The sequence below is a fragment of the Pezoporus wallicus genome, unplaced genomic scaffold, assembly GCF_028554395.1.
Source record: "Pezoporus wallicus isolate ANWC-B61680 ecotype Strahan unplaced genomic scaffold, APGP_CSIRO_Pwel_v1 scaffold_7402, whole genome shotgun sequence".
NCBI lineage: Eukaryota > Metazoa > Chordata > Aves > Psittaciformes > Psittacidae > Pezoporus > Pezoporus wallicus.
This window is the reverse complement of record NW_026641037.1, coordinates 606,784-627,859: the sequence shown is the minus strand read 5'-3', so window position 1 is coordinate 627,859 and position 21,076 is coordinate 606,784. Positions and strand designations below refer to the sequence as shown.

General features: G+C 38.7%; 1 long non-coding RNA gene across 2 annotated transcripts; it reads left to right on the top strand.

Annotated features, from left to right (window-relative positions):
* Positions 1 to 7,263: 7,263 nt before the first annotated feature.
* LOC130605973 (uncharacterized) lies at positions 7,264 to 17,921 on the top strand. 2 transcript variants are annotated; one of them, XR_008973841.1, is made up of 5 exons: positions 7,264 to 7,384; positions 7,904 to 7,994; positions 11,933 to 12,047; positions 17,526 to 17,631; positions 17,796 to 17,921. It is a non-coding gene; the product is annotated as an uncharacterized LOC130605973 (long non-coding RNA). The 2 variants fall into 2 exon arrangements; XR_008973842.1 differs by having other exon boundaries at positions 11,906 to 12,047.
* The last annotated feature ends 3,155 nt before the right edge of the window (positions 17,922 to 21,076 follow it).

Here is a 21,076-nt window from a genome sequence, read left to right as displayed (position 1 = left end):
TAGATTAGATAAAATGGAGGTAGGGTAGTTACTTTGTTGGCTGACTCTTAGTTTAGGCTACTATCTTAAAAACAGATAAAGGAAAAGAAAAAAAGGGAAACACAAACACTCAAAAAATGCTGGCCAATGTTACTGTGCTTACATCTCAGAGGCTGTTACAAGGGTAATTCATTCTGTATGTCTTCTCTTGGTATTTCTGTGTTACATTGCTATACTTTGTGCTGGTATGTTTTATAATATACATTGAAGCAGACAATATTGCAAAATTAAATGAGACTGAGGCGTACATCATCCCCCTGCAAAAAGCTTAAGCTGATGCTCAGAACTTTCCAGTGATGATAGCAGAGGATTCCTCAGGAAAAAACCATGGTAGTCATCTCCTCTCAGAGCATGATTAAACATACACTTTTACAGCTTCCTTTGAAGTGCAGGAATCTTGGCCATATATCAGCAGGTCTCCAGCGCATACAAATAGTTTTTGTCTTGCTAGCTGTGTGTGCACACCTGCTTTCATGGCAAAATTATTAGGCCTTTGCTTCCTTAAATAAATAAATAAATAAAATAGGAACCTGGCTTTATTGCCAATAAGTGGGTCAGTCTGCAAATGGATAATAAAGGGATGAAAAGGTAGAATAAAAACTTTTGCTGGCAGAGATGGATTGCTGGGCTGAGAGTTGCTGATGATCAGCATTGCTACACGGCCCCATTTTTAATGGCTCTTTATTCAGCCATTTAAAATAGATCACGTGTGACAATTTAGGACACTACTAAACATGCATTGTCATTCTGATGTGCCAAATATGTCAGAGAAATAAAATAATAATTTTCTGAAGTCCTTCTGGGAATGCTTTGTGGCATAGGAAGCCCTTTTTTAAGGAATGTGAGAATCTCCTTTATCTTAATGCTTTGTCTGCTGTGGGTTGTTTTTTTTCTTTTTTAGCTGTAATTCTCAGGCTATTTCTGTAGCTTTGTATTAAAATGCGATGTTCCCTTGGAGACAAAGGTGGTATTTTATATTTGCATAATATGATAGGGTCAGTGCTTTTTCTTTCTTTTATTTTTAAACGTACAGATCAGCCTGGTGCCTTTACAGCAAACTGAAGAGTATGAAATATTGATGTTACTGCTGTAAAAGTAGGTCTTTCAGATTAATTTTTTTAATAAAATAGAAAGCCAACTATGTTTAAATGACTGGAAGAGCAGGCTGGTGAATTTAGCAATGTAGTTGCAGATTTGTATTGTAGGAGATGATGAAAACTGAAATGCAGTAGTCAAAAATTTTCTCACTGGCCATCACACCGAATCTCAGCGCTGGCTCCGTTCCTGCAGAAGGTGTTAGTACACAATATTCAGTAAGGATGCGTTTCACACTGTAGGCTTAGAGCCTTTGTGATGGTGTCTGGAATTGTAACTTGATATCCTGCAGTGCTCAAGCACTTTGTGACAGGAGTCTCAGCTAAACTTCATGCAACTTTTAGATCTGTTAAGTATTTTAAAATAATATATATCTTGTAAAGGCCTTCTTTTCCACAGAGGAAGTTTGATTTGTGTAATTTCTTTTGCTTTTCTACTTTTAGGAACTGTTAAACTGATAATGTAAAACTGCTTTTTTAGTTTTTATATTCTTGGAAATACTCATGTAGATAAATCTAATTCTATATACCCATATGCATCAAGTTCCAGTATGTAAAAAGCATTGTATGAGGTTACATGCTCAACTTGCTTTAGCATTTTAACAAGAGGAGTAGATCAAGGATTGCCTGTTTAATTCCATATGTTGTTGTTTGGTTATGGTGTATGGTCCTAATCAAAACATTGAGCAATGTTAACTCTATCCTTCAGGCTTTCATTTCTATAGAAACAAGTAGCAATCAGTGTAGAGGAAAGGAATTTAGAAGGTTTCAGTTCTATAAATCTGAAACTCGGATTATTGCTACGTTCTCCATAATGCCACTTTTGCATAATTAAAAACAGATGCGAAGCAGACAGATGCGCAAACGTAACACTCAATGTGTGCAGGACAGCAGACACTGAATCCTCCAGGCTTTTTTGTCTCCGTTTTAATGAAGAGGCTGAACTTTTACTGCCTTAGGCTTAATGGCAAATAGAGGAAGTTACAGATTCTTACTACAAAAACCAGTAAGTCTTAAGTACTGCTTTTGGCTTTGGAATGGTCTTGACAAGGTGTTTTTGTTTTTCGTTTTTTTTTGTGACTGGCTTTACAGAAGGTACATACCAGGCAAGCTCAGCCTGCAGGTGTCTGCTTTTCTCATGGTCTCTCCTTCTGCATAGCTGCTGTTGACAGTCATACTCAGCCCTCTGTGAAATGCACTCATGTGGTGTTTTTCAGGAGTATGGTGAGTTGAAGATTTAACCAGATGTCATAATGTGAAAAGTAAAAGCATATAAAGTGAATGTAATTTAAAAAATACTCTATAATTTTCATTAACATTCTGAGAATAATAAACAGGATTACCTTCCACAATAATTTCTGTGCCCAGAAGAGATAAAGCTATGTTTAAATAGTTTTAAAACTCTGATTGAAGATTCAGTACAACTGGAAGGCACACTTATGTAACTATCACATTGTACTGAAATTAAAAATATAAAAAATTGAGCCTGAACATAATCTTAAACAGGAAAGAGGTGGGTGTCAGTTTTGTAATCCCAGTGTCTGGCTTTGAAAGACAAATCTGAAAAGCTGCAGTACTTCTGCTTGTACTTAGAATAAAACATGTTGAGTTTTGTTCAGCTGGAGAAAAGCAAGCCAATTATAAATAAATCCTTTATTTTTAGTTCAAGTAGAATAATAAGATGTACCAACTAGCATGGCATTTGGGTGTCTTCAAATATTCTTTATTATTTTTTACTCAAGCAAACACTGTAAAGCATTTGTGAATAACTGACTACTACTTATTTTAGCTCAACTTAAAGCTTAACGAAATCGATGGAGCTATGCCGATTAGGTGCTCGAGGAGCTTGCCTCCATGTAGATTGTAAGACAGCTACAACACATACATTTGTAATGTGTGTGGGAGGAAAAAGTGAAAAAGAAAAAAGCCCATACCTTTCTGCTCTGTTTGCTTTCACTGTCAGTATTTCTGGGCTGAACTATAACCAAAAAGCAAGAAGTATTAAGTTGCTGTTCCTAGAGCTGTATGAGGACAGTGACAGCTGGCTTGCATAGTTGTAGGAATATTGAAACAAACACAAACCAAATAGAACATGCAACATACAGTTATTAAAACACAAACTCTGCCCTAGAGAGGAAAATTATGGCTAGTCTGAACAAAACCAGGTCAAGTTTTTAAGCAGTTATTCATAGTATACTGCGAATCTGGGAGTGGTGGTTGCCAAAAGACCTATCTAAAAAGCTTAGAAGCTGTTTATGGGTTGATCTCCCCAGTGAATGATGAATGTGCCGGACTCTCTTGTGAGTGGGAGCCTCTGCAGCTGCTACTCCTTGTGCATGGGTCAGTCCTTTTAACCTGGTCACCCCTTCATGTTACCTGGCCCATGCTTTGCCCAGGAAATGCTTGGCTCTCCCCACCCTTGCTTTTTAGCATGCACAGCACTGCTTGCACCCATTTTGTTAGAGCTTTCATAGCTGAATGTTTGACCTGGGCTTTCAGACAGAGCACCACCTTAAAATATCTTTTGGTTTTCCCCTTTGGGTAATGAGAAGACTACAGGAACTCTTAGAATTTCTTCAATTTCACTGCTCTAGTTTGCTGTGACACAAATGTAATAATACATATTATACAAGAATAGCAATACCAGTAAAGGATATGCAGAAGCAGTATAAAGGAGACTCAGTTACAATATGGATATGTTTTCTGTAAGCAATTTTCCATGTTGAAAGGTGGCATACTGATGCCTGCCTAAAAAGCCTGAAGTATCTAGGAACACAAATAATAAATTTAATATATTTGCTTAATAAAATATGCCCTATTTCCTTGGTACTTTTTTATATCTAATTATGCATTTGCATCCCTGTTGTGAATGCAATAGTCTGCATCAACTGAATGATGTTTTAGCAGAGCTGCTCCTATCTGTCCAATTTATAAAATTACAGACTGACTTAAAAGACATTCTGCTATTTAATGTGCTTGATAAGTGTGCTAGCTCTTCCCATTTCACGGTGTAGAAACAGAAAGTGTTGTCGAATCACTGAAGTATATGTATCTGATGGGACAGAGAAGAACGTATTTCCCAGTATTCACTTACTGTGCATAGGAGTGTTGGGACAATACCTCCTTATTGTTGACATTTATTTTTCTTGGTTAACTATTGGACATGCAGCCCCATAGTATTTTGTCAGCATTTTATTATGAAAGCTTTGAGGAGGCAGATGTTTTCTGGAAGGAATCAGCAAAAGGCACTGACAGCTCTATTGGATACTGACATGAACTTGAATCCAACTTTGGAATGGGTTTGGAAGAAATGAGGAAGCGGCAACAGCTTGCATCTCATGCAGTAAAATGTAATCCGGTCAGTCTTTGCTAGATAATGGATGAACAATTTTAGCCAAACCTACCTAATGTAATTTGTTCATTTCAAATAATCCATGTTGCTACAAAGGGATTCCAGAGATGAAAAACCTGAAAAGAAAATACTTGAAGTACATTAAGAAATACAATTTGCACAACTTATTTATGTATGAACTTCATAAAATGACAGGATTTTTGCAATGTTAGGTTTTAACTTCATGCCCACTCAGTTTTCTTATCAGCTATGTAGCAGTGGCTACACACATAATTCTCTCTTTCACCGCTTACTGGACCCAAGCCTACTCAATTTAGTTTAGCTGGCAATGGCACTTCTCACTTTCTTAAAACACAGAGCTTTCCAATCTCCAAGAATGTTTATAGTATAATAATTTGAAGCAGGTGTTCAAGCCTCTCTCTTCTACTGTGCAACAGAAGGTTTATTTATTTTTCATTATATATGGTGACAAACCATAGCACTTAGGATGACCATCTGCCAGTGATTTTTTTTTTTTTTTCCTCTTCAACTATCAGAAAATTTATGTATTTATTTTACCGTGAACACTGGTGAAGCTGATGGGGCATTCCACTTCTCCCGCAGAGTTTTATAGTTAGTCATTTCCAGAGGATTAGCCTGCTTGATTACTTGATGTGACTTTTGTATTTGGATAATTCTGGTAAAAATAAGGCTATGTGTGTTTGAATTAAAACTTCTGGTGTTTAGTGTCCCTCTAAAACTGACATAACCCTCCTATGATACGGAATGACACCTGTGGCATGTGCCCTAGAATTTCTGCCTACAGTAAATAAGGGGGTATCTTAGAAAGGGCTGTTATTCCTCTTGCCATCTTTGTGCGTTTTCAGGGTCAGTTTTCAAATACACTTTGAATATGCTGGGTACTCCTCAGTGCTATTTAAGCTTCTTAACCTGCTGCCCGCATCTCATCTGCTTCCCTGTAGACAATAGAATCTTTTCTTCCTTTTTTTTTTTGTTTGTTTTTGTTTTCTTTTTTCTTCTTTCCTTCCCTTCTTTGTGTTCTGCTTGTTTCACCACGTATCCCACTATATTTTCTGCAGGCTCACTCAGCTCATTGTGTCCCCACTGGTGGCCTTTCTTCTGCCTTTTGGCTGCCTCTTATTTTGAACAGCAGCTTCCAACCCTTCTTTATGACTATTTTCAAGGCAATGCTGCAGGGCATGTACTCTGCGCTGAGTAAGATTTAAGATGCTTTGGGATTCAGTTGTGAAACTGGAGTGGTGGTGGTACCTTCATAGTGGGCTACCTCAAAAAAAAGGTCCTGATGGAAAACATAAGGAGTATTGCTGCATTTTGAAAACCAGTTCAAGCTTTGTATGACTGTAGTCTACACTGTGGAAATGAGTATTTTTCTTCTGCATTAAGATCACTAAGGTAGAGCTGTGGGCAGAATAGTCATTGTAGTTCACCGTGAGATTGTACAGATTTTAGGAATAACTTTTGCATAAGAAAGCAGCTATGACATTTAAACAGCAACAGCTAGGCAACTCTTAGGAACATACCTAATCTCTGATTTTGGAAGGGAAAAGGATTTGAAGATACACCCGTTTGTAGATGCATGGCTGCCAGCATTAGCACTGTGTGTGGTGGGAGCTTCCAGCTGTGCCCAAAAGCTTGGAGCTCCATTCAGGGTCTCTGCCAAAGTGTTGTGCCTTCTGCCTGCAGGCTGGTGTGTTTTTGAGCATCTGCATTGGCTCTCTTTGGCATCTTGCAGAGAGTTTCTATTAAGTTTATCTCTATTAAGAAGGATGTAGGGAGAGAAACCTAATCAGGCTGCTTCATGGCTGGGGGGCTACGGGTAAAAGCAGGAAGATTCAGAGAGGTCCTGAACAATGCCATCAGCCAGCAGATAGCTGCGCTTCTGTTAGGAGACTGAAAATCCAGTTGGGTCTGGGGTGGGTTTTGAAATGGTTTGCTCTGTCTTTGAACTTGCTTAATAATATAGTGTCATTAATGTGCTTCTAAGCATGTTAACACAGCTGCAAGCTATTGTGTTTTATGGATATAACAGATCTTGTATCCCTGCTCAAAGAAATCTTATGGGAAATTTTCCAAGAGCTCATTAATAGCAGATACTAAATATATATTACCACTACAAGAACAAGTACTCTTGAGTCTGGTTAATTGTTGTGTCAATTAATGTTGTGTAAGAACTTCCAAATGAGCTGGTGGGTTGAAGGCTGCAGATAGGTGAGCGACTCTGTCTGTCTCAATCTGCTTTCTGTTCTTATACCATCCAAAATTACCAAAGCAAATCTCTATCCAGAGCTACAGAAGCATATGGCTCCTGGAGGACAGCACATGCTGAGTTAAAATAAAACCTTTCCCATAGTCATGTGCTTGAGGGGTCAATTGGTCTGAGTCTGAGGTTAGTAATATCCCATCATTGTTTTTTACGTTTCAGAGGTAGAGTTCTTCCCTAAATAACTGTGTAAGCCATGAAGACTCTTCTGCCCTTTCTTAGTTTATGTATGGGCTATTACTTATTTTTATAATTACAGGTGATGATGATGACTTCCCTCCCCCCCCCCCCGGAAAAAATAACCTTGAAAAAGGGTAGAAAAGATGCAGTTTGGTTATCAGGGAAGATTTTCCCCTTTATACTATGTTACAGATGGAATGAGGTGGCTGGCCAAACGAGCTATGGACTTCTGTCCTTGCCATCCATGTTTTTTGTGAGGAACAGAAGAAATGACACTTCAAGTAAGATTTAAGAGATTTAATTTTTTTTTTTCTTTCAGAGCTGCCTTATAGCTCAGTCCAAACTAGGATTTGGACTAGCATTGTGTGCTGAAATGAATGAGATCTGGGCACCCAGAGCAGTTTGGCAGATTTGAGTATCTCAGCTGCATAAGAAAAGGTAATTCATCTCAGCCAAGTCCTTGGTGTTATTAACTTGGGGACTCAGTTCTGCTGTTCTGGTTGGCTACGAAGGCACTAGAGTTTGGTTCTTTATTCTCAGGCACGTCTAATTCTGGTACTATGGAAATAAAATAATTATTATTAGTTCACATAATTTCAGTATATTTCAGTAATATAAAAAGCAACAAGCAACAATTTTTACTAGCTTGGCTGATAGATGAATGCTAAGAAATAAAATACAACTTATGAAAGAAAGAGTATAAAATAAATAATAGAACTGTCCCTCCTCATAGCTTTCCAGAATAGTTCAGAATAAATAACTTGGACTAGTTTTGCATAGAAAATCTGATTAGCAGGAAAGGGCAGTTTTCCTTTAATCTCAAGAATAGCAATTAAAAGGAAGCTAAAATAGCTAGGAAAAGAGCTACAATTAACACAGTACTGCTGCCCCTTTCAATTGTAAGTTGCAGGAATGTTGATTTGATTCATCCCTTTGAGAGCTGTGTCTTCCTGGTAGGTTAAAGCCCACATCTGAAAGCAGCTCTACTGCTGTGTTTATGTGGAGTAAATGGCTGTTCTAAACACCGGCAGCTGCCTACAGACCAAAGGTAAGTTTGCTCTCAAGTCTGCTGACATTTAAGAGCTGGATTACAAAGTTTTATAGATGTAATTTAGAACTTTGAACAGAAATAAACATGTTTATAGTTGGTTATCTTCTCAGCCATTGAAAGAGAGGATACGCAATTCAGTATAAGTATTTAGTTCATTTGCATCTTGTACATAGAAAGACTTACAGCTTATACCTATAAGCACTCCATAGTCTCTGGCTTTCTCTATGTAAATATATACAGGGAGAAAGACTGGAAAATCGGTTTCTAAATTGAATACAGTTCAGCCATCTTGCTGCTGGCTGAGTTCCAGGATCATGTTCCACAGGAAGCAGTAATTCTTTTTGTTTCTTAGGGTAGCTCTTGATACCAAAATGCTTTGGCAAGCTGTGGTCATGGCTGTGTGTATGACATGTTACTGTTAAGAAAAGCAGTTAGTAAATGAATCTGGAGTTGCATCAGCAAAAGGCTTTTTAAGTCGTGCTTTATATGTGGTTTTACTGTGGTATAATAAAATAATTTGGTAATTGAATTCTTTTGTTGTATTTTGTGGTGAGGTGGCAGGTACTAGTTTAGAAATTCATATGGGCTAGATATGGATTTTGACGTAGTGATTCCTATAGGAGACTATACTGAGGTACTCAGAGACAGGGGAAATCCCATCTAAAAATATTTTCTTAGTGTGCCTCCTTAAATGTGCACAATGAGTATTTTGATCTATTTTCTTGAAATAGAATAAGCATTTTCTTCTCTCAAGGTATAGGTCCTGCTTAGGGAACTAGGAACTTGAATTTATTTGTCATAGTCCCTTCCTTCCTTTTTAACATGATACTGCCATCATGTCTAAAGAAGCATATGTTCCCTGTTCCACCCACCTTAGCAGAAACTTAGATCAGATGGCAGAACTTTTAAAATGCATGTCTACACTATTTCACTTGCCTTTCTACCCTAATTATAAAGCTCTCGAAGAGGAATGCCTTTGACACTGTCCAGTCACCTGGTTACACTGTTGCCAGTGGAGTCTAATTGCTATTTAGCATCTGATGGCTGACTTCAGGCAAGCAGCGAGAGGTGCACAGACAGCATATGCCTACCACCAGGAACGAAAGGGTCAAGGGCTGCATGGCAGTTGATTTAAGTAGGATGAGGGTCATAAATTGTGTACCTGGCACTCCTAGATCTTTGCTTTCTGTCATACTAAATAGCTTGTTCATTTCTGCATTGAGACATTTACCCACACGAGTGCTCCCAAGGTCCTCTCTGTCCTCTCCACCCTCTCCTAGTGCTGTAACAGAAGACGGAAAAATTGCTTTCACAAGGAGTAAATGTAAAATAGTAGCATGGCAAACATCTCCCACTTAGAAAAGGAACAATCATCATTAGAGAAGGTGGATGGAGGTCAGGACAGTCTCTCCAAGGTAAATTCATGTGCAGCTTTTTGCTGCTTCAGAAGCAGCAGAGCTCTGTAATAAGCAGAGCTCCAGTGATTTGGAACCTCCCACTTTACCTAAGCCCTCATATCTTGTTTTCCTTAGCATTTTCTTAACCTTCAAAGAGGAATGTATTAACTTTTAAGTAGACATGGTCCTGGCAACTGTAAGAACTTGCATTTACCACCCAGAAGAAACTTGTCAGTGGAATAAGTTTAGAAGAGTAGGGAATGATTCCTTGCTTAATTATACATTAAAAAATGGTAAATTTATTCCTGTAGATTATTCAAAACTAATTATTCAGTCACCCTTAGGGAGCACCGTGAAGCCTGTAAAATAGGTAACGCTTGGGTATTTCTGCTAGAATAGAGTCCTCATGGTTATGGGTGAAAGAGTTTGAACTGATGATTAGCCCATGATGACTGAAAACGTGTGAGGAGCAAAGGGATCACATCAGTTCCTAATCATCACAGTCCTATTAAAAGATCTGTCTTATAAGTGCAGCAAGTTTACTGCTCCTGTATCTCATACCCACTAACAGTTGTTTTCTTTTGACTTGAGATGTGAGATAGAAGCTCCAAAAACTACAACATATGTTGTGGGGGAGAGAAGAGTTGGGACCAAAACACTCTTTGGGCAAAGCCCAGAAACTATCACAATATTATTTGTGACCTAATAGTGAATCACAGTCACACGTTTTATACCTTGAGATGTATCTGTTGCACTGGCATCTTCTCTGCCTTGAAAATGTGAAAACTCGTGATACAGTGTAAGTGCTTACAAGCCAAGGGCAGCTTGGGATTCATTCTAGATGCCTCTAACAGCTTCAGGGCCACCCTGGACCACTCACTGAAGGATCTCGTTCACCTCTGCCAGCTGTGCTTCTGATGTCCCTTTCTGGGGGAAATACAGATTTCCACATTGGAGTGATCTTCTCTTTGGCCTCAAAGTATTGTATTTAGTAACTCAATTTGTATCATTAAATTTATGAAATAAGAACTTTTGTTTTGCTGAAGGTGTAGGTCAACCATTGGCAGCCTTCTGTCAACAACATCCTTACAGTTTAAAACTCTTTCTGGAGAAAACTCTGACTAAATTGGAAAAGACCTTTAAGATCATCAAATCCAACCATAATAATCTGGATCTGGATGGTGAGTAGAGATCTCTAGACCTTGTGCTTTTCTTGGTAGAGGGTTGGAAGCATTAGCTGATTGTGGGGCTGAGGGCAGTGTGACGAGGCACCCTTACTCCCCGCCTTTTAGCCTGTGAGATTTTTATGTTGGTTGAGAAATCCTTTCACATCTTCAGAATGTGCTGCTTTGTTAATCACTTCAGAAGGCCAGAAGGATGGCTCCCACTTTCTCCCCCCCCCCCCCCTCCATGCAGCACTGTCTACTTGGGATTCTTGTTCTGTCCTTGGCTGGATGTTCTCACAGGAGACAGCTCACAGAGATTGCAGTCAAGATGTGAGAACACAAAGCAGTCAGATTTTATGTGCTAAATATTCATCCAGAAAACAAACTTTCCAGGATGATCAGAAAAAGAAGAACCTGTTACTTGATATTGTTACTAGCTGAGTTTTATGAAGCCAAGTTGAATCTAAGATGTGCCACTTTGTGTAGGACATCATACACCATGCCACATTTTACCAAAAAACATGGTGTAGTAGAAGTAATAGAGAACTTTTGCTCCTGTAATTAAGTATTTCTGCCATCTTTAAGTCCAGTTCCTATAGGTAAAACTATTTAAATAATTTTCCAATAAGAAGTTTGCCATTTAGTTTTATTTGCTAGGTGACAACACGGAGTGGTCAGTGCATTATTTAGAAAATTAAGCAACAGTACCTACAATTCAAAGAATTAATATATCCACACACTCAAAAAACCAAACAAATCAAAGGGAGTTCATTTGTTTGACAGCCATACAAACTGAATAATGAAATGGAAAAAAGTCATGAGCTTGAAGTTATTTGGCTTGGAATAATTTGAGATAGGAAGAGAGAAAATATGGGTGGAAGGAACAGGAAGGGAGAAAAACTGTTCTAAATGGCAGTTTAAATTGATATATTCTCTACAGGACAAACTGCCTGAGGTTATAAGTATATGAGTGTCAGTGAAACAAATATATAACAATGAAGAATTTGAAAAATAAGTTAAAGTTTTACAAGACGCTACTTCGAGCTTTAGAAAAAATGTGTTTTGTGACAACTGTATTTAGTAACAAAACCTTAAACCCTGCTAATTCTGGGGCATTTGCTGATTCATCTGCTTTCATTCAGGCTACTGACAGGACTCCAGTTTCCCTTCTTATTCTGTCAGCTCCTCTGAACTGTATCTAAAGATATGACTTCACATGGATCCAACAGGCATAATAGTGCATAATTTTCTCTTTGAATAGTCAAGCTTTGAGTTTGCTCTAGCAGCATGTGTTTTGGCAGGCTGTAAACATATAGTCAACCTGATCTTTCCTTATTTGCACTAGGTCCCAGCTAATCCTATCATCTTTTAGCCTACACAGCTGGCAGAAGAGCTGTTGATGAAAGACTATTCTTCTGTATGAGGTCTGGGCTTTGGTTTTACAGTTTTGATGTTCCTTGGAAGAAGGAGTGAGAGGCAACAGTGAGGTATGATCTGCATCTCTGTAACTCTAATAACATTTTTGGGTGTGTCTATGTTGTGTTGCATTCCCCTCCTCCCCCCATTTTGATGTGAATAAGTGGAGATTGAGCAAATTGGTAAAGCTTTGTCATAATATGCTGGGCTTTTTTTCTATATATATTGCTGAGGTCACGCAAACTAGCCTCCACTCTTAAATGCCAGGGCATTGTATCAGACTGGAGTTTTAGTACAGTGTACTCTGGGTGGCTGATTTCTGATGGTGTCTTATTCCTAATCAATATATTAATTCTGTTGGAGAACTGATCTGGAATTTTATTTTATTCAGGCTTAGTAAGGAAGGCATTAGCACATCTCTGGGTGACTGAAACTACATGTATACAGTAATCCCCACATAGATTGTTTTCAGTTTCCCAGGAGTGTTTTTAATCTGTTTACATTTTGTTAAATAAAAATCCCTCACAAAACTGGGACACTGTCTTTGCAGGCCAGCGTTATTCATGTGTGCCAGAGGTTATGGATGAGGAATTGGTTTAGAATCTTTCTGTTTGAAAACTGGTAATTTCTTACCATTTTCAGATATTTTGGCATGTCACTTTCTTTATTACATTTTTTTTTCTGTTTGTGCTGTCCTTAAAATTTCTGGCATAACTCAACATTTTTCTCAATCTGTTTTACTGACGGTAGACACACGAGGATTTAAAATGTCACCAAGCCTAGAGCTATAGATATGGAAGTTCTGCATAAAAGTAATATAAAGGTAGAATTCTTTCATTCTTAACTATTTTGGTATGAGTATCAAAACAATTCAGTAGGGCCCGACAAGTAGGGCTAACAAGAAGCATGACAGCTTCTCTTTAGGAAACACTGTATGTGTTACAATCTGAGGTTAACAGCAATAACATTTTTCTCTCTTCTGGTTTTAATAAATGCCTCAGGGCATTGCATTTGGTTAAATCAAGCAGCAGACAAAATGTAATGCACTGCTAACCTCTAAAGTATGTGCAAAAAGTTTCTTCATAAAATATGTATGCAGAACACAGTGCTGCAATGATAATGATCCTCTCTAGGTTATTCTATAAAAGATTTAGTATTTTAGGGTCTGTAGTCTTTGATTTCTTTTTTTTTTTTTTTTTTAAAGGAGTTCCAAGTATTTTACTCTTGTATTTGTTTATTTTTAATGAACTCTGCATTAGCATATGAAAGTCATATTAACATATGCTGAGTACTCACTTTATGTTTATTTCTACATATTTAGCTGAGAAGAATTGTAATATAGGCCTGTAGATGGCATTCTTGCTCAGCAGTTCAAAAGTTACAGAGCTAGTTTCCTTTTTCATTCTGATATGGAAGATATATTTTAATTTATGATGCTCCCTTCCCCCATGTATATGTTGCATATGCTGTGTATAATCCATTTGGGGTGGCTGGCATTTCTGCAGAGTATAAGAATGATAAAAAGTGCATTGAGCTCTCCTGATAACCATTTAAGTGATTTCTTCTACTGCCTATGTTTGACACCAACATAATCTGTAGTTAAATGTGTTTCTTGTTAAAGCCTGTAGTCCTCAGCTTGATCATGTAGGTAAAGGTGTACATGGGGGCTGTTCCAGTTCCTTTTTTTTTGTGGAGAATGGGGTCTTTTCAGGCAACAGAAATAGTTACTTGTAGGAATACACTGCTGTTTGCTTTATGTCCTCCTTGTGTTAGGTATCATACTGCAAAAGAAAGAAATTGCTCAGCAGTTACCGTATACCTCGGGACAACCCTTTCTGAATTCAGGTGCAGGACACTGCACTGTAGCTGAGCATGTAGCCAGGACAGAATCATAGAATGGTTTGAGTTGGAAGGTACCTTGAAGGTCATCTAGTTCCGTCCCCTCTGCCACAGGCAGGGACACCTTCCACTAGACCACCTTGCTCAAAGCCCCATACAACCTGGGCTTGAACACTTCCAGGGATGGGACAGCCACAGCTTCTCTGGGCAAACCTGTTCCAGTGCCTTACCACCCTCACAGTGGAGAATTTCTTCCTAATATATAATAATCTAATTTCTAATTTTAAATATCTAATTTCTTCCTAATATCGAATACCTATTTACGCACAATACCCTTGTGAATGCCAGTTGCGCAGTTTTTTTCATGATGTGCTTGCTCTCTGGCCAATACTCTGCAGGACTGTTGGCTAGGGAGGGAAGAAGAAAGCAAACAGAAAAGGGGATGATTTTCCCCAAAAGTTCAATTCTTTTCCTGGCTCATCAGAAGACAGAAAATAATGTCAAAGCCTGAAACTTCCCATAATGCAACAACTTCCAGGGGACATCCCTGTTATATTTTGCAGTGGTGATGACATATACCTGATTTCTTCCTTAAGATCTTAGATTAATGGATTCATTTTAGGGCTAAAATCAAAGTCTCCCAACAATCCATGAATTACTTTCTGTATGGTAGGAACTAGCTGTGTGTGTGTGCATTTTGGGGACTGGGTCTTAATTCCTTAGAACAGCCTGTTTGTCTGTCTTGCTTTGTCCTGCTCTTTGACTTTTCCTGTGCTCTTGCTACAACTTAGCTTCTGCTCCCCAAAACCAAGCAAACTATTTCTAATATTGTCCTGGGTTCAGCAGCAGCAGTCATTTTTCTCCTTCTTGGTAGCTGGTGCAGTGCAGTGTTTTGACTTTCAGCTCGGGAACAGAGCTGATAACAATGATGTTTTGGTTTGGCCAAGGACTTTGTGAGCCTCATGCTCTGCCAGGGAGGAGGGGAAGCCAGGAGGAAGCAGAGACAGGACACCTGACCCAAACTGACCAAAGAGGTATTCCATACCACAGCACGTCATGCCCAGGAGGTAACTGGGAGTTAGCCGGAAGGGCTGGGAGACTGCAGGGTTGGAGGAGGTATCAGTCGGAGCTTGGTCGGGCTTTGGGGGCAAGTTATCGGTCAGTGGGTGGTGAGGTGTTGTATTCTCTTCCCTTGTTATTTCCTTTATCATTATTATCATTGGTGGTAGCAGTAGTGATTTGTGTTATACCTTAGTTACTAAACTGTTCTTATCTCAACCCGTGGGAGTTGCATTCTTTTCGATTCTCCTCTCCGTCCCTCCGAGAGCAGGGGGAGGGCAAGAAAGGGGGGGAAGTGAGCGAACGAGTTACCTGACTGGGTTTAAACCACGACAAATATGCTAATGCCTTTTCTGCTCCTTATATGGAAGATCATTTGGTTGGTTACCAAGCAGTATTTTATCTTTGGGGTAACCATCCCTTCCTGCAGAGTTTAAGATGCAACCAACCAACCTATCCTTTCTCTGGGAACAGTGAAGGTCTATTGGACTAGTATCTGAGTTGCTGTCACAACAGGCCATGAAGTATTGAGGGTTTGCTCTCCATAACCTAGCCTTGCCTCTTAGAGATCACCTTTGCAAGAATTATGCTTTAAAAACATAATTGTCAAATAAAAAAATCCTCAAAACCTGGTTTGGTCAACTTGTGTTAAGTAAATAGCAAACCCTGTGTGTGCAAATACTGCTCAATACTACTGCAGTGGTAATCCTTTGTGAGAAAGAATACGTAAGAAATATTCCTTCATTAACTGAAGTCAAAGGCAGACAGTAAAACATTCTTAATGGATAGACACAGCAGGATAATGTTGAGTTAGAATAAGTTACAGTTTTAGTAATTTTATTGGATATGATTGACTTTCTTCTAGTATTTCCTCCATGGCTTCTCTTCAGGAGACCTTGTTTTAATTGTCAGAAAAACTGAAAAGCAGTGGCTAGGTGATTATGCAAGGTCACTGTTGTCTTTGCAGAAAGCTGAAGGAAGAAAAGCAGTAAAAGAGACAGTTTTACTAAACGTGCCTTATCTGTCATTAAGCTACATGAAAAAAAGCATCCATAAAAAGAAGAAATGATGAGCCTGTAATGTCACTTTGCAGAGACCAATGTACATTGTATTACTGTGTTCTTGATGATAGGGGATATTTAAAATTCCAGACTAACGTCAGTTTCCATTTGTTTATAAAAGCAAAGGGTCATATTTGTTTTTCTTGCTGCTGTCAGCCTTAAACATCTCCTATGCAGTGCACCATACACCAGCACTAACACTTTTTATTTTTATAAAGTGCCTTGGAGCAAAGTAAATGAGGGTGTCACATGTTTTATCCTGTAAAGCATGAAGCAGACTTTTCCCTCTTCTGGTATTCTTGTACTTTTTAGATCTTTCAAACTGCAAGTAGTATTCTTTTAAATTAGTGTAACAGTGAGGTCTGATGGCTCCAGCAGACATCATGCATTGAACTTGAGATAGGTGGAATATGAAAAATAAGAGGCTGATAATGTAGACTATGCTATCAACAATCAGATTATTCCAATGCCTTGGAGTTCTAGTCATGGACTAGACAACCTGGTAGCCTGGTTATGCTCAAAACAGGACAGAGAAGGTTTTTTTTGCTGTGTGTTTTTTTTTCTGGTTTTTTTTGTTTGTTTGTTTGTTTGCTTGTGTGGTTTGGTTTGTGGTTTTTTTTTTTGTTCTGTGTGATTTTTTTTTTTTTTTTTTCTAAAAAAGTTTGCTTCTTAGGTGGAAGACAGGAGGGAAGTGATAAAGGAGGAGGTGGAAAGGGTATTTATCAGCTTAATAGGCAGCAGTCTCAATACATCAGTGGCCTAACTGCTGTCCACTTCCCACCGGTGAGGAGCAAGAGGAGAAATAGAGACACATGTTCTTAGAGTACAGAGGGGGTATTCAGTTGCTGTGATTTAGAATCCAGAACCCCATTCACAATTCAGTAATGTATTCATATGAATATAGGGGCATTTAGCTTTCTAGTATTAGGGGAAGGCAGATGCAGGGACTGTGAGAATGAAGACTTTAGGCCCACTGTATGAGAGGATCTGGCTCAAGACCGTCTTAAGAACCAGAATGTACACAAGTCCATGGGATCTGATGAGATCCATTCCAGCTTACGAATGAAGTTGCTAAGCCACTAGCCATCATATTTGAAAAATCATGGCAAAAACTTCCCCTGTTTAAGTTTTAATCCATTACCCCTTGTCCTATCACTACAGTCCCTAATGAAGAGTCCCTCTTCAGCATCCCTATAGGCACCCTTCAGATACTGGAAGGCTGCTATGAGGTCTCCACGCAGCCTTCTCTTCTCCAGGCTGAACAGCCCCAACTTTCTCAGCCTGTCTTCATACGGGAGGTGCTCCAGTCCCCTGATCATCTTTGTGACCCTCCTCTGGACTTGTTCCAAAAGTTCCTTGTCCTTTATATGTTGAAGGCACCAGAACAGTACGCAGTACTCCAAGTGAGGTCTCACGATTCTGTGGATGTTTCCACTGCTTTTTTTCTTTGCAGCACTATGTTTGCAGAAGAATGTGGCTTCTATGTCTTGTGGTAGGGTCTGTAGAAAAAAAATGATGGAGATGGGATGCAAAGGGAGAGAACAGGACCATGCTTTTATTCTGAGTGACTTAAGTCTTTCCCACCCATAGAAGGAAATGAAAGGTAGCTGAAGCCATGGGCAGCTGAGTAAAACTGCTTGGCACTACTCCATCCTTGGGGTTAAGCTGCTGAATGTACTCCCTTAAGTCTTAAGGGGTAATGAGAGGATATGAAAGAAAGAAAAAAAACAAACTACTTGTTCACAGTTTTATCTAAACTAGTTCCATCTTTCTAAATTAATACATTTTTTAACCAGCCCTGGCAGATTAAGCTGATATAATTTTTTCCACACTTCTTCAGTATTTTCTGTTGTGATCTAGGCTGTATTCTAGGAATATCACAGAAACATAGAAAAGATCATAAAATGGAATGTTCTTCTGGGATATCAAGAAAGGAATGAGAATGCAATGCCTTTTTACTTTACATTTTCATCTTGCATCTAAATATATGTCACATTAAAGAGGGACTCTTAGCCTCTCTTGATAACTGTAATCATGCTGGGACATTGCTGTTCTCAAGGTTAAAGACATGCGTTAACTTTGTGTGTGTTTGAAAACAAAGAAAAGGAAAACTGTTTAACTAAAGGAAGTTTCAGTTTCTTTGTACTTGTTATCTATGTAGTCCTGTCACTGGTTTATCAGGAGCAAAATATATTCCAAAAAGCATGCTGGAATAAACAGTACACACAAGTTTTCTCTGATGAATACTCGATACAGAGCTGTCTGCTGTTTGAACCAGATGAGTTTACACATTACTTTCTTTCCTTTTTTCTTTTTTTTTGTTTTTTCTTTCCTTGGCTATTGAAATGTAAATCCCAGGAGTAGGAAAAGTCATGTGGATTTGTGACATTCAGTAACAGACACTGAATTCAGAAACCAAAGAACATGTTGTTTTCATTCACATCGCGACTTCTACAGCCATTCTTTACCTCTGGCAGAAAAAATATTCTGGTAATTAATAGTCATTTAGTGGTAAAAGCCACATTCAGTCCATATTGAATCTCATAAAAGGATTTCTGTTGATGTGGCAGCACTGTGACCTCACTACTCTTAAACTAATCTAATAAAATTATTAATGTTTTTAAGAATGGCAGTTTAATTTTTTCAGCCATGATTGAGTAAAAACTCCTTATGCAGTGGGAAGAAAGTAGCTGATAGTCTCTGGAAAATTGTGTTATATTTTTGAGATGGATGATAAGGGTGAGAGAGACCTATTACTGGAGAGGTGTTGTGATTTAAACTCAGCTGGTAAGTAAGTACTATACAGCCACTTCCTCACCCCACCAATTTCCTCCATTCTGGATGGCTTTGGGGAGGAGAACAAAAAGAATTTAAACCACATGGGTTGAGATAACAGTTTAATAAGTAAAAATACGATATGATACTGCTAATAGTAATAATGATATAGGAAATAACAAGGAGAGAGAATATGAAACTAAAAGGGGAAAGGGGAAAAAAATCCAATAAACACAAGTGATGCACAATAAAATTGCTCACCACACTCTGACCGATACCCATCCCAACCCAGGCAGCGATCAGTCCCTTCTGGGTAGCTGCCCTCAGTTTATATAATGGGTATGATGTGCTGTGGTATGGAATACCCCTTTGGCTAGTTTGGGTCAGATGTCCTGCCTCTCCTTCTTCCTGGCTTCTTGTGCCCCTCCTTACTGGCAGAACGTGAGAGACTGAATAGTCCTTGATCAGGGTAAGCAATACTTAGCAACAACTAAAACAGAGGTGAGTTACCAGCATTGTTGTCAGACTAAAGCCAAAACGCAGCACTCCATCAGCTACTAGGAAGAAAAGTAATGCTATCTCAGCCAAAACCAGGACAAGGGTAATAAAATAATAAAGGGTTACTTGTTTTATTAATATCCTTATGAAATGTTAGGTACATTATAACTGAAAATAACCCCAAAATATTTAGCCATTAACTATTGGATGCAGTTATATGGTTAAACTCCCATAAACTTCTCTATATCCACTCACAGTGGATGGCTGGGGGAATGTTTTTACTATGCTAGAGCAAGTAAATTAATCAGCACCTTGGGAAAGATACTGATTTTCAAAATCTGAGTGAGAAGGTACACACCTCAGCCAGTTGAGCGTATTTAGCTTGTAAAATGGGAGATGAAGTTTCAGTATTTGCATAGAAATGGTGCTAAGGAGCTATGCTTAGCATGGAAGGCACGTGGCAGAAGTCTACTTGAGCAGAGGCAGCTGTGTCATGGAAAGCCAGGGGAACACCTTGCATCCAGCAGAGATGTCTTTTGCAAGGACCCTTGGCTCTGAAGAGTTCAGAGTTTTAATTTTGTTGAGCTAAAACTCTGGTAACTTGCTGCTTTTGTGCCATTTTGAGTCATTTTGGGAGAAACCTTTTCAGACAGCAAGTTAGAGTCTTGTGGGATTTATAGGATCCATGTATAGAGATGAGGGAGGCTATAAAACACTGCTATAGAGGCATACAGTCAAGAAATCCATTAAAATAACTCTCTGTTGTACTAAATAAATGACATGAATATGTCATTCCTCTCAAGTCATTTCTGTATTTCAGAAAGGAGTGACCTAGTGAAATCCATTTTTCCTAGTACTGCTAACATGGGTGTAGTGACTTGTGGGATTGCACAGTGTAATCTGGCATTTACACTGTGTAAACAGTGTATACTGCATATATACAGAAAAGCATCCCTCATTACAATTAAGACATTTTATGAAGCTCATCTTACGTAATTACTCTGAGTTATATGGTAGGTTTTATGATTAAGACATATGACAGAATTTACTAACCTAGCGTGGAATTTTAGATATTAATGGAAGCCCTTAGTAAAAGCTCAAGGACTTTATTAAATGAAGTTTGAATAAAACATGAGCTAGAAACATATGAAACTTTCGGAAAAATACCTGCAAGCTGCTGACTAGCCCACACATTTCATAGTACCTGTACTAGTACCAAATTCTAGTCTTATGCTCTTGGCATGAGGTGGGGGGCAAGGCAGTGTTGTTGATATGAAACACTATCAAGGAAGAAAAAAAGATTCTGAGTTTAAGGAAGTCTGGGTACCAAACCTCATATTACTATTGTCATTGTATCTGAAAAGAGAAGGAGGACATTTTTTTGTCAAAACTTACAGCAACTATTTAAGATGAAAGGGGTATCAAAAGCATTAACAGAGCACTAGGCTCAGATGAACAAAGCTGGTAGAAGAAATTTTATTGTGTGGTCTGGATTATTTCATGGCTTTGAAACATTACTGAGGTCAGCAAGGATTTGTCAAAACTTTCAGCTGAAAAGGATGGGGCTATCAAACTGTGTGACACAGCAAGCCATGCCATTTAAAGGCATAATTCTGATTAATGAATTAGGTGTACCAGTTTAACCTAGTTATTTGGACAGCAGTAGGCATAGACACAAAGCACATGTGCCTGATAGTAAAGCAAAACCTGTAAAGCTCTAGTGTGCTGAAGCTGCTTTTCTTCCCCAGTGACTAAGTCACGAGTCAGTGATGAGCAAGACTAACTCATCATAATGTAAAGACAACCACTATAATCTTGTCCAGGTCAGTGTCAGTATGGCTTATTGGCAGTATAAATACTCGGCATGG